General features: G+C 30.4%; 1 pseudogene; it reads left to right on the top strand.

The window, feature by feature from the left end:
* The first annotated feature begins 651 nt into the window (after window positions 1-651).
* On the top strand, window positions 652-10,658 carry LOC140432140 (uncharacterized; annotated as a pseudogene).
* Window positions 10,659-12,347: the final 1,689 nt, after the last annotated feature.

Below are 12,347 nucleotides of genomic sequence, written 5' to 3' on the forward strand. Positions count from 1 at the left end.
CAGAATTCGGTAGCAGCAGTGTCGTATGCAGGCAGACGTGCGTTAGTTTAACATATTACTGCTTGTGGCGATAGCGTTTGAAGACACTCACATCTAGAAATGAGTATCGTTGAAAAAACATCAATGGTTACTATCGATTAGACATCGGAAACGTACCATTGATGGCAATATAACATCAAGTCTAAACAACGATGTTTTCTAACACCATTGTTGATCTTGAACTTAATACAACAGACAACAGAAATAAAATTATATCAAAATATTATTATTTTTACAATGTCAAAATTTCTTAGACCTAACCGCGCAAAAACAAATGAAATGGTTTATTTATTCCTTTATTAAAATTAATTTAGTTATAAATTTCTCTATTAGAGGGTTATGATCGCAGGTTAGGCAACTTTGTTGCACACTACGCGCTATCTCAGAGTCTCTACTCACATCTCACACAGAGTCGTTGGTCAAACGTCAAACTATCAAATCACGTATGATTGAATTTCTTTGTACGTTTTAGTCAGAGTTAGACTACTCACTTACTTACCTCTCGCTTTTAAAATAGATCGATTTCTAATTAGGAGTGAATTACCTACTGCGAGTGCGAGTACCAGTTTAAGTGAATGCAATGAACATTTGACTGATAATGAAAACATTTAGGAATGTAAACCTGCGAAACGCAAACGGATTGCCAATAATGATTGTGTAAATGGAAACGAAATTGTTCGTCAGTACCAAGAAAATTATTTATCGTTCGGTTTCACGTCATCTGGTGGTGAACAGCCTAAACCTCGATGCTTGATATGTGTCAAACCGCTGTCCACCGAAGCATGGTACCGAGTAAGTTAAAAAGACACCTCCTCACAAAGCATTCATTGGAGACTAAGAAACCCATTGAATATTTTAAAAGGCTCTTATCTAATCAGTCTACTCAGGCTTCCTCTTTTAAAAAACTTTCATCTGTGTAGGATAAAGTACAAGAAGCCAGTTACTTGTGGCTGAGTTGATTGCAAAAAATATGAAATTTCATATAACTGCCGAGATGACTATTTTGCCAGCATGCTGTCAAATTGTTAAAATTATTTTTGGTGAAGAATGTGAAAAGAGGTTAAAAATATACCATTATCTAATAATACGATTAAAAGGCGTATCGAAGACAGCTGATTTTTTTGCGCTTTATGTGGACGAATCCACAGATATAACTGGGAAACCCCGGGTTATTGCTTTCCTTAGATTTTTCTGTAAATCTAATGTAAATGACCAGTTTTTATTTTGTATAAACTTCCCTGAAAATACAACAGGACTAGACATTTTTTAATTATTGAACAGTTATTTTATCACTGATGGTTTGTCTTGGTTGTCTTGTTTGAGTGTTTGCACAGATGGTTGCCCTACGATGGTTAACTTAACAGGGTTTCTGGTCTTAGTCCAAAAGGAAAATCCAGATATTATTTTCACACCTTGTTTTTTACAAAGACAAGCACTTGTTGCTTCTTTGTCATTGATGCTTGAACTAATTGAAAATTTACAAACTGTTGTAAAAATGGTGAACTACATCCTACATACTACTACTCTATTATTTTTTATTATCAACACGTCTCTTTTATTACAAAATATATGTTTTTAGGTGCATTATAATTTTGTTATCTTAACTTTTCAAATTAGTTTCCATAATGAGCACAGTATTAACTCAATGAATTATGTTTTAAATTATATGTTTAAAGAAAGTAAACATAGTAAAAAAATCGCACAACAATACATTATGATTATATTCATTATAGATATTATTTACCCAAGTGTGCCGTAACTGAGCGGATTTTTTTATGTTAGTGTGCCTCAAGCTAAAAAAGTTTGGGAACCGCTGAGCTATTAGGTCTACATGAATTCTAAAAGAACCAAATTGAAGTAAATGTTTATTTTGTCAAATAAATCATTTAATGATTAACAAGTTTATGATAAATATTGTAAAATAGGTCTACAAAAGTACTGTGATTTTAACCTTATAAACGTTTAGAATAACAGAACATATAGGTTATTTTTTTTTATTCGAAATGTTGGCATTTTTACTTGATTTAATGAAAATACAATGTTCTGCGACACTTAGAATCCTAGTTGAGAAAACTAAGTTCAAATTTATAAAAGTCGCAATATCTCCTGTTCTAATTAAGAAAAATTGATGTTTTTAAAGGTACTTCGTTACATAGATTCTGAAAATTTAATTAGTTAATTTGTGGATTGTTTATTCAATCGAATAATTTGTTTAAACAATTTTAAATAAATATTTATTTTACACAATTTTACTTTTCTCTTATTATTAGTAGAAAAGGCTATAAAAATTAATAAATAAAGTTCCCGTTTGTTTAAATCTGTTATTGTCTTAAAGACGTACCGAAGATAAGTTTTGAATCTTTTATCAAAGAATATAGACGCTTAGCGTCTATATTCTTTGCTTTTATTGTTCTAACTGTGTTATCACCCACCAGCTCAACTATAAATGTTTGACTTAAATATCTTCCCATAAATAGTCCAACGCTGGTTAGGCTATTCATCTCCTGTTAGAAGTTGTGTTGTGAATTTTTGTTTTCGCTAGTTGCGGAAGAAGTCGCAACTTGTGGCAGCGCTTCCTAACAGTTGAAATGCATTTATTTCTTAATATGTCCTCTTAATTTTTTCACTTTCACCTTTCACGCTTTTACTTTATTCTTCGTCTCTTTGTCAACCCGAATCTTATTGCTACTATATTCTAGAGTTGCATACTGTTGTAGAGTTAGCATATTTTAAACTTATTAGCAGATTTTTTAATTGTTACCAAAGTAATCCATCAAAAGACTTCATACAATATTTCTTTACCTTATTTGAATATTTTAAACCCGTATCATATTTTTTAATGTGTTTTTTTTTTGGAGTCCAATATTCCGTCTTCTACGTATTTTTTTAAAAGTTTTAAGTTTTTATAACTTAAATTTTATAAATAAAAGAAAAAATTGTGGATTTTTTCCCCAAATGGGATCTCTTTTGAGTAGTGGTGCTTTTTAAAGCTTGATCATAGCTCTGAGGATGGCTTTGCAGCTGAAAGTGCTCAGCTAGGAAATACATTTTTACACACTTCAGAAATACATTTCATTTTTTAATCTTTTTTTGTGGTTAAATATATTTTCTTCCTTACATTTTGCGCCTCTAAGAACGACCTTGCTCATGATCTATCCAGATTGAGCAACGGTGTCTTCGAGTCTATTGTCTACTAGTGTTCTAAGATCAATTATTCACAATCTAGATAACTAGGTACGGTACAAAATTACGATCAGTCTAAATTATGTATCCACTATTAAAATTGATTAGATATGATTTTTTTTTGTTCTTGGCTTGGACAATTGTCATTCAGCCAGTCTTAATCAGCATGAGCTTTATTATCGAATTTAAATATTTATATAAATATGAAATAAATTAGTGAAACATGATTAATATAATAATAATATAATTATTCCGTACTTAAAGTTTATTCATTTAGCAAATTCCCATCTGTAAACATGAGACGCGCTATCTCAGAGTCATTCATCAAGAGGCTATTAAATATAATTTATTGCCTTAAGCCAGACGGATTCTCATGTTACAGATCCAAACTTGCCAGTCTGTTTAAATTCAAATTGTAGCGTGTTGCTTTTTTATTCAAAATGTTTACTTTGTTATGTATCTCTCAGTTAATGAATATTTTATTTTGGCACATTTTCCTTCAATGGAGCATTAAATTTTGCCCACAGTAAATAAATTTCAAGAAATTCTTATACTAACAGTTTCAAACGTAAATATTTTTAAAAATCATAATAATATACCTCATTACGACCCTGTTTGGCTTTCACGCATGTGAAAGTTGTGCCTTTGTGCGTTTGTTGACGGATGGGAATATGTGAAACGAATGTAGTTTAGCTCATGTACATACTATGTTAATAAATACTATATTATATCTTTATTATAATTTAGTTATTGACAGACGTTATGTGGAATACATAGTGTAGGTATACATCTTACAAATAAAAATATCTACCTACTATGTTAATAAATACAACTATGGTAACATATTTTTTTTTCACTACGTTAGGACATAAACCCGATCAACACCTCTGAGGTTTAGATCCTCTTATATGTTTATTATATGTTCTTGTTTTGTATATATTATTTAAGTTACGTTTTATATTCGTTTTTTTTTTAATACTATGTATGTTCTTTTTGACTTGCTACAAACAATATTTGTATTGTTATGTAGTTAAATAAATACTCTACTCTACTCTACTCAACTCTTAGTGGTTGTTTTACTATATTCTTATTTTTTCTTTTTTTTATATTTTTTTTAATATATTTTTTATAATCCTTTATTTTATTTATTTTTTTATTTTATTTTTTATTCCTTTTTTATTATTTTTTTAATTTTTTTTATTTATTTTTTTCTAAACATAGGTTACAAACCTAATTACTGGCATACTATCGGACAAAAAGGTTATTAGATATGATTAGAATATAATTTTAACATGTAAAAGTCTTTAACATGTAAGATGAACTTGTTTTAACTAATCTATTTTATGTTATATGTTTTAACTAATGCAGGAAATTTATTCCAGGACTGGATAATGAAGGGAATAAAAGATCATGCAAATAAGCATAAGCACGTTGAATTTAACTTTAAAGATATTATTAAATATAACGTTACCGCTCTTTATGGTTTTGCCTTTATGATACCAGATATGACAGGCTTTATGAGCTGTTTTTTTATTTGGATTAAGATTTCTACTTTATGTAGGTATGTTTATATTACTTTTTTATATTTTACAAAAAAAATTTATTTATCTGTGTTTTTGGCATATACTTATAAAAAGAAAGTAATTAATAATCAAAAGGAAGTATTAATAATAAAGAAATAATGAGGTTGTAATGATAATTGTATGACCAACAACTGTAAAATTCAGAAAGCTCTGCGATGGAAATATGAACAACCCGACTGAACTCGGTTTGAAAAAACCTTAACAAAAAAATTGGGACCTCTAAGTTTAGGGGTTTTAAGCGTTAAGTTAGCTACCGATCACTGGTAAACAATTTTAAATTTTTTCAGGTCCAGATACGCAAACGTACTCTTGCCATTGCTATTTAATTTATGCTGTGAATATATTTTTCATAAGGCGTTGGAGAATAAGTCAGTTGGAACAGCGATAAATAGAGTTCTTATTAACAACATCGGATGTGCTGACTATATAGCTATAGACCGCCTTGAGACCTCCAGAGAATATTCGATAAAGTATCTATGGTTGGTGTATCATGGTGTGGAAACTAAATAAGGAACTACTTAAAAAGATAAAGGCCTTAGAACCATGGGTATACAGACGCGATCTTATAGTGTTCTGGGTAGATAGAATAACAAATCAGGCCTTGAAGAAAAGACTAAATATTGAACCTGAACTTATATTTACTATAAACATAAAAACTTAAAATCTTTTACAAGAATATAAGTTTAATTTACAAAATATAAGTTGCTAAAGCTTAGAATGCAAGGAAAAATGATCGCACGTAGAAGTGTGGGATGTAGAATTTCTTGGCTGAAAAACTTTCAAAATTGCTTCGGCATCACATCCCTCGAATTATTCCCTGCAATAATTTTTAGATTTCAAATAACAAAGTTAATCAGATGTCTCTACACAAAAGCTAAATGCAAAAGAAGAATCCTTGTAGGTAAAAGAAAAAGAGGTAACCTAGATGAACCTGGAGAAACGAAAAGTTTATAGTTGCTAAATTGTTGAAGGTAGTATTTTAAAAATGGTTCTGACGTGGAGGACGAGATATAAAATAAATAAAATAAAGTAGCTGTAGTATTATAGTTATGGTTAATTCACATTATCTACATTAATTATAGTAGTAAGATGCCAAAAAAATAACTTGTCAAGATGCCAAAACAATATAAGAAATACTTTGTTCAAAAGATTTATTTTGTTAAAACCAGAAAAGATAAATTCGAAGATTTGTTGGTTGCCAAAACCAAACCTCAGATTTTTGCTTAAATCTGTGCCTTCTATAAATTACAAGGCAAAACAGACGACAAAAGAACGATACGGGGAATCTAAAACTTCATTCCACAAGAATCCTGGTAGTATAAAATACGTATAAGCGAAGATACAGAGGCACTATTTATATGTGAGGTCTTTTTCTTTATTTATTTACTGTTTAAATACAAGAAACTCTTTGAGTAGGGGAAGGTGTTGTACCTCAGACACTTTTTTACTCAATTGGGGTTTTAGAAGTTGTTATAATAATTAACAAAGCAACCTCACTTCTCTAGTGTAATATGGAACTATAACATAACAATATAATTTTTGTTAGATGTTTATAACATTTATATTTCGCTTCAAAAAATAGTGATAAACTGTACAACATTGGTGTTGTACCTTGAACACCAGGATGTTGTACCATGGACATAGTATACGATAAATATAAAAATAAATTTTATTTTAACAAACCTTTATAAAATGATAAACACAAAATTAAACGAATCAAAGTCAATCAGAAATAAAACGTTTATACATATGAATAAAACAGAAAATAGTTTAAACTAATTTTATAAAGCTTAACATCTCTGGAACTTTATAAACCTCCCTAGAGCAACGAATTTTTTTGGAGGTCTAATTTTACGTTTAATGTCGCATGCTGGGTATAAGTTTCGATCTTCCCTCTTATTTTCCATTGCCATTTCCAATTTTTTAGTGATTTTCCATAGACCCTATTACAAATTCTTGTTCTATAAAATCAACAATTTTTCCAGGAAAACAATTATTTTCGTAAACGAAAATCACGAAATCATCTAATAAATTTTGAAACTTCAGAATCACTGTTTGTGTTTTCAATTTCATTATCATATATTTCAAAAGACATTTCAGACATATCTGATTCTTGTAACGAGAAATTATCATCTAATATGAAAGATTCAGAATCAGAAACGATTTTTCTTTTAACGGACTTTTTCTTGTTTTTGCCTTTAGCTGAATTTTGTTGTGAACATGTGTTTTTTTTATTAGACTCACCATTTTCAACATTTCAATCCTGGTTTTCTTTGGCGTATCTGTTAAAATGCACGACTTTCCTTTTTGTCGTCCCCTTCCATTGTTTTTCGTTGGTACAACTTTAGGATGAGGTCTAATCATATTTGGTGTAACAATATTTTTAATCACAGTAGTGGATGGACGATCGGCCTCTGAGAGTGAGTGAGATAAAATATCATCTTCTGCAACTGATTGATGTATCTTCGTTTTTATCGGAAGTAACATCATATGAACGATCAGTTACCTCTACTGATAAATAGTCCGAGTTGTCGAAAATGTGTTCGTTAACTGGATACATTCCCGTAGTTTTAAATCCGGGAATATCTAATAAATTTCACTTGGATATATTTACAACAGGCAGGCTGATATGATTTTTATGATTTTCCAAGAGCACAATACACAAGAAGTCAGTAGAAGGCCTTACATGTTTAATAAAGTGTTCCATAAACTAAAAAAATAAATTTTCGTTGGACCATTCAGAAGAATTTGCACCTCCAATGATACCAGGTGGAGCATTGCTCATCATGAAGTCTTTATAGTTGACTCATGAGATTATTAGCAAAGAAGGTATGAAACCTCCACCAGCAATAATGGCACCTATCATTGTGACAGTAGAACCTCGCTCAGCACTTGTCATTGAACCGATTTGTTTAACGGTCCTAAGATTTATGGTGGAACATGTACAGTGAAGACTCCGGTTTCATCAATGTTTAACAATGCAGCCTTATAGTTTATAAATACTGCAGCTACGTTGTTTTTATTGAAAGCAGTCGAACGGGCTAAACTTGTGGCTTATGGCTTTCGTAAAGTAAGTTGTGGATGTCTTTTGCAAAAAATTCTTAACCAGTAATCTCCGGCCATGTTATGGTTATTCCATGTTTTCGGTTACTTTTTATTATTATGCTTTGCAAACTGATAGGCCACAATCTAAACGTTTTTAGAGTCAATCCATATTGTAATAAGTTATTTTATTATTACTTCTTTTGACGGAAAATATTTTATTTCACTTTAAGAGCTCCTGTACCAGTCGCTCTAATTAATCCATTTAGGATAAAATGCGAATATACAAAGGCATTATACGTGAAGTCAAATCTCAACTGTCTTTTTTTTATTTATTTTGTTTTTTTACTCTGTTACAGTTTGTGTTTATATTTGCCAACTTTCAAGCGAAGCCATCAACTTATTTAGTATAAAAGGAAGCGTATCTGAAATAGCCTCAGCATCTTTTCTATGTTTGACACATATGGTTCAAGTGGTCAAAGTCTTTTATTTGTATAAATATATTAGAAGAATAAAAGTACTTATTAATTCAATCAATTGTAAAGAATTTCAACCGAAGTCAAATTTTCAACGAGAAACTTTGAAATCTTACATTAAAATGGCGAGATTTATTACATTAAGGTAAATATAAATAAACACTTTTTTATAATAAAAAGTCACTTATGAACATAATTTGTTAAAAGTAACTATGGCTGACACAAAGGACATTGTGATTTAAGACAAAGTCAGATTAACTAGTGACTTAAACAAAAAATGTACAAAATATGGAAGTTTTTTTGAATTCAAAGCAAGAAGACACATTCTACTATATGACAGAATAGATATTTAACAAGGCAATGAAAAAAATGAGTTTGGTCACAGAAAAATTTTATTTAAAATCTACTGACGTTATGGGGCAATATTTTAATTTAGGCACTTTCATCAAACATTTGAAGCCCTCAATTTTACTAATACATAAGTTCTTTAGCAATTTTTACGTTACTTAGAAGTTCTTGACTTTTAGTTACACACTGTGAGTAATTTTGAAAATCTCTTTTATGGCATCACCTTTTATGGCATTAAAATGATTTGCGTAGAAAATTGCTGCTTTAATTCAGGTTCTTCATCTTTTAATTACGGGCTCTGAAGGCAAGCTTACGCATGGCAATTTTTCTTAATATATTTCCACACATAAAGGTGCTTTCACTTTTTTAACTTATACTTTTTTAAGTTTTGAAATTAATTTATTGACTAAATCAAACTCTGTTTATATCCTGTAGAAGACATGTGACGTGTACCATAATATTTGGATTAAATATTTTAAAATTTTGTCCTTTTTTGTTTATGGTAATAAAAAAATATTAAAAAATTTTGCCTTTTTAGTTCTTTTGGCAAAAAAAACAATAGCAGAATGAAACGGCTTACAGTCATATTATTGGTGTTCTCCAGTTGTTTCGCAGCTATTAAATAAAGTTTTCCTGGTTCATCCTCTTTTTAGTCACCGATTATAAGATGCACCATATATGGACCATATACATCTGTATTTTCTTCGACAATTACGTAAAAGTTATTATTTCTTAAAGAAACTTTAATTTCCTCATTAACTTCGTCATAGAATGCATTCACATTGTCCTTTCTTAGTGTTGCATCGTTAGGAATATTGAAATTTCAATATTTTGCAAAAATTGACCACTAATTGCTGCTAAAAGAGGTCTTCTAAAAAAACATGTTTCTTTTTTTGATTCATCTTGATCTTAAACATTTTGAAGAGATGTATGAATCGACTAATGAACGGGTCCTTATGCAATCTTTTTTAATTTTATCTTGAGTCTTTTTTTATATGGCTTCGACAGTTTGCCATACAGCCAGCACACAACTTATGAGTCGAAGTTTTTAAATATTGGTCAACTGAAATAAATTTTTATACGAGGAGCTAAAGAACAAAAACGGAATTGTCTATAAATTTATGAATTTTTGTATTTTGATGCTTTTATCAGTCTTTATATAAGTAAAAGTAAATTTTTTCAACAAAAATACTCTTTCCTAAAATATTTCTTATGTGCAACACGCTTTTTTTATTTATCAATTGCTCCTTTAAGAAATAAAATGTAAAAAATGAATGTACCTTACGATTTTAAAGGAGGACTTGTAAAATAATTTGTCTCCGCTTAGTTTTAACTCGGGACCACACTTTATTCAAGCACATTTTTAAATGGTAGATATATTTAAATTTACTAAAATTTAATATATACCAAATACTCCTTACTATGCATAAAAAATAATCTTTTACTTGGAAAACCCATAATTATTAAATTCAGGACCTGATCTCCCAACCTGACTATTAAAAGAAGGACTCTTCTTAACAAGGAAAGAAGAAAGAGCATAAATAAACATATAGATTATGCTTATTGTCTTCTAAAGATTTCAAGAAGCCTGTAAGATGACTAGCTGTAAGAGATGTAAAAAAACATTAATCATATCTTTTAAAGTCTTTTTAAATTAAAAACTTTTAAGATTGGTTTTGAACTAAGTGTTAAACAATTAAATTTTGTAATAACTTTGATATTAGTTGTATGGTTTAAACCTAAATTAGTATTTAATTTTTAATTCTATGTAGAATTTCTCTTTTTAGTTTTTGGGGTGCTTGTATTTGTACCTGCAGTTTTTGGGCTATGTATCCATTCACTTTAAAAGAGCTGCAACTTCCGTTAGCAGGATGGTTTCCCTTCGATCCTACGAAAAGTCCAAATTTTGAATTAGCTTATGTATTTCAAATTTATGCTGCAACCCTGAATGGAATTTCTAATATCAGTATTGATACTTTGATGTCAAGTAAGTATACAACTGGAGGATTCAGAGGCCAGTCGGTGTTACTCACAAAAATACCAAAAATGAAGTTCTTGTATCAACTTACGAAAACTTCTTATAGTGAAAAATATGCGTTATATTAAAAAATAACCAATAAATTCATACTTGCTTAATTCATTTAAAATTAAAAAAAAATATTGGCATATATACTATAAAATTTTTCTTTGAATTTATTGAATTGTACTGACTGACCTCAAAGTGTGATATTGAAATTTACTCTAAATTTATATACCGTTACAGATTTTATAAAATTGAAAAAACAAACAATGAAAATAAATTACGAATTTTCGCCCCACATGCATTTTGTGTTTTACTACTTCTTTGTGCTTTTAATACATCAAATACCAATATCCTAAACCGTCAAAGCGATTGATTAAACTTAATTACAGATAGTAATAAAAACGTTAAGCTTGGGGCGAGAATTCGCCCCACCCGGAATTAGGAATCTTAATCATATTTACCGATTAATTAATTCATAAAAAACAGAGAATTCCGAGCAGAATTCCTTAGAATGTAAAATTACATATGTTTTGTTCGGTCTTCTTTCGACGATGGTTAAATTAGAAGCGATCAAAAAGATGGTTTTTCTGATACAAGTGCCACGATGCACTGTATACGAACTTATAAAAGACGGTCCAGTGTTGCGAAAAAAAAAAGTAAGGATTCTGGTGCCCATCGAGTATTACCGAATTTTCATTTATCAGCTATACGGGAAACAACGTATCATATGTATTCAGTGAATAACTTACCAACTTTAAATAAACTTTTGAGTGAATTAAGAAACAAAGAAATAATTCCCGAGTGTCATAAAACTAATACATCAAACATAGAGGTACATACAGCTGAAATAGAAGACCAATACCCGACATACGAAGAAGTAATACAGGCAATTAAAAAACTTAAAAATAATGAGACAGTAGGTAGCGATGGTATACCCGCAGAGTGCTTAAAACATGGAGGAGAAGCGTTGTACAGTTTTATATACAAGCTATTTCAAGACATTTGGCGAGAAGAAACAATGCCAGATGAATGGAAAGAAGGAGTTACTGTATCAATACACAAAAAAGGAAACAAAAAGCAATGTACTAACTACCGGGGAATAACACTCCTAAACACCACCTACAAAATCCTTGCAAACATCCTGCTAGAAAGAACCAAAACATACACAGAAGGAATCGTTGATTATCAATGCGGATTTAGACCGGGCCGCTCTACCATTGACCAGATATTCTCAATAAAACAGATAATGGAAAAATTGGGAGTTTGATCGTGAGCTTCATCAGATGTTCATAGATTTTAAACAAGCATTTGATAGAATATGCAGGGCCAGACTGTGGACAGCGATGCAGGAACTTGGCTTTCCAAAAAATTTAGTCAGGTTGATACGGATGTGTTTGGAACGGTTACGATGTAAGGGGAGAGTTGGACAACAATACTCGGAGACATTTGAAATAAACCATGGACTAAAACAGGGTGATGTAATTTCACCACAACTCTTCAACTTAGCTCTGGAATACATAATCAGAAGTGCAAGAATCGAAAAACCGAATACAGTATTTCATCGAGAAGGACCAAACTTTTGGAAGGAGACTTTCGTGAGGTTTGAGAAGGAAGCAGAGAAGATGGGACTCCAAACCAACGAAAACAAGACGA

The sequence above is a fragment of the Diabrotica undecimpunctata genome, unplaced genomic scaffold (genome assembly GCF_040954645.1).
Source record: "Diabrotica undecimpunctata isolate CICGRU unplaced genomic scaffold, icDiaUnde3 ctg00003000.1, whole genome shotgun sequence".
NCBI lineage: Eukaryota > Metazoa > Arthropoda > Insecta > Coleoptera > Chrysomelidae > Diabrotica > Diabrotica undecimpunctata.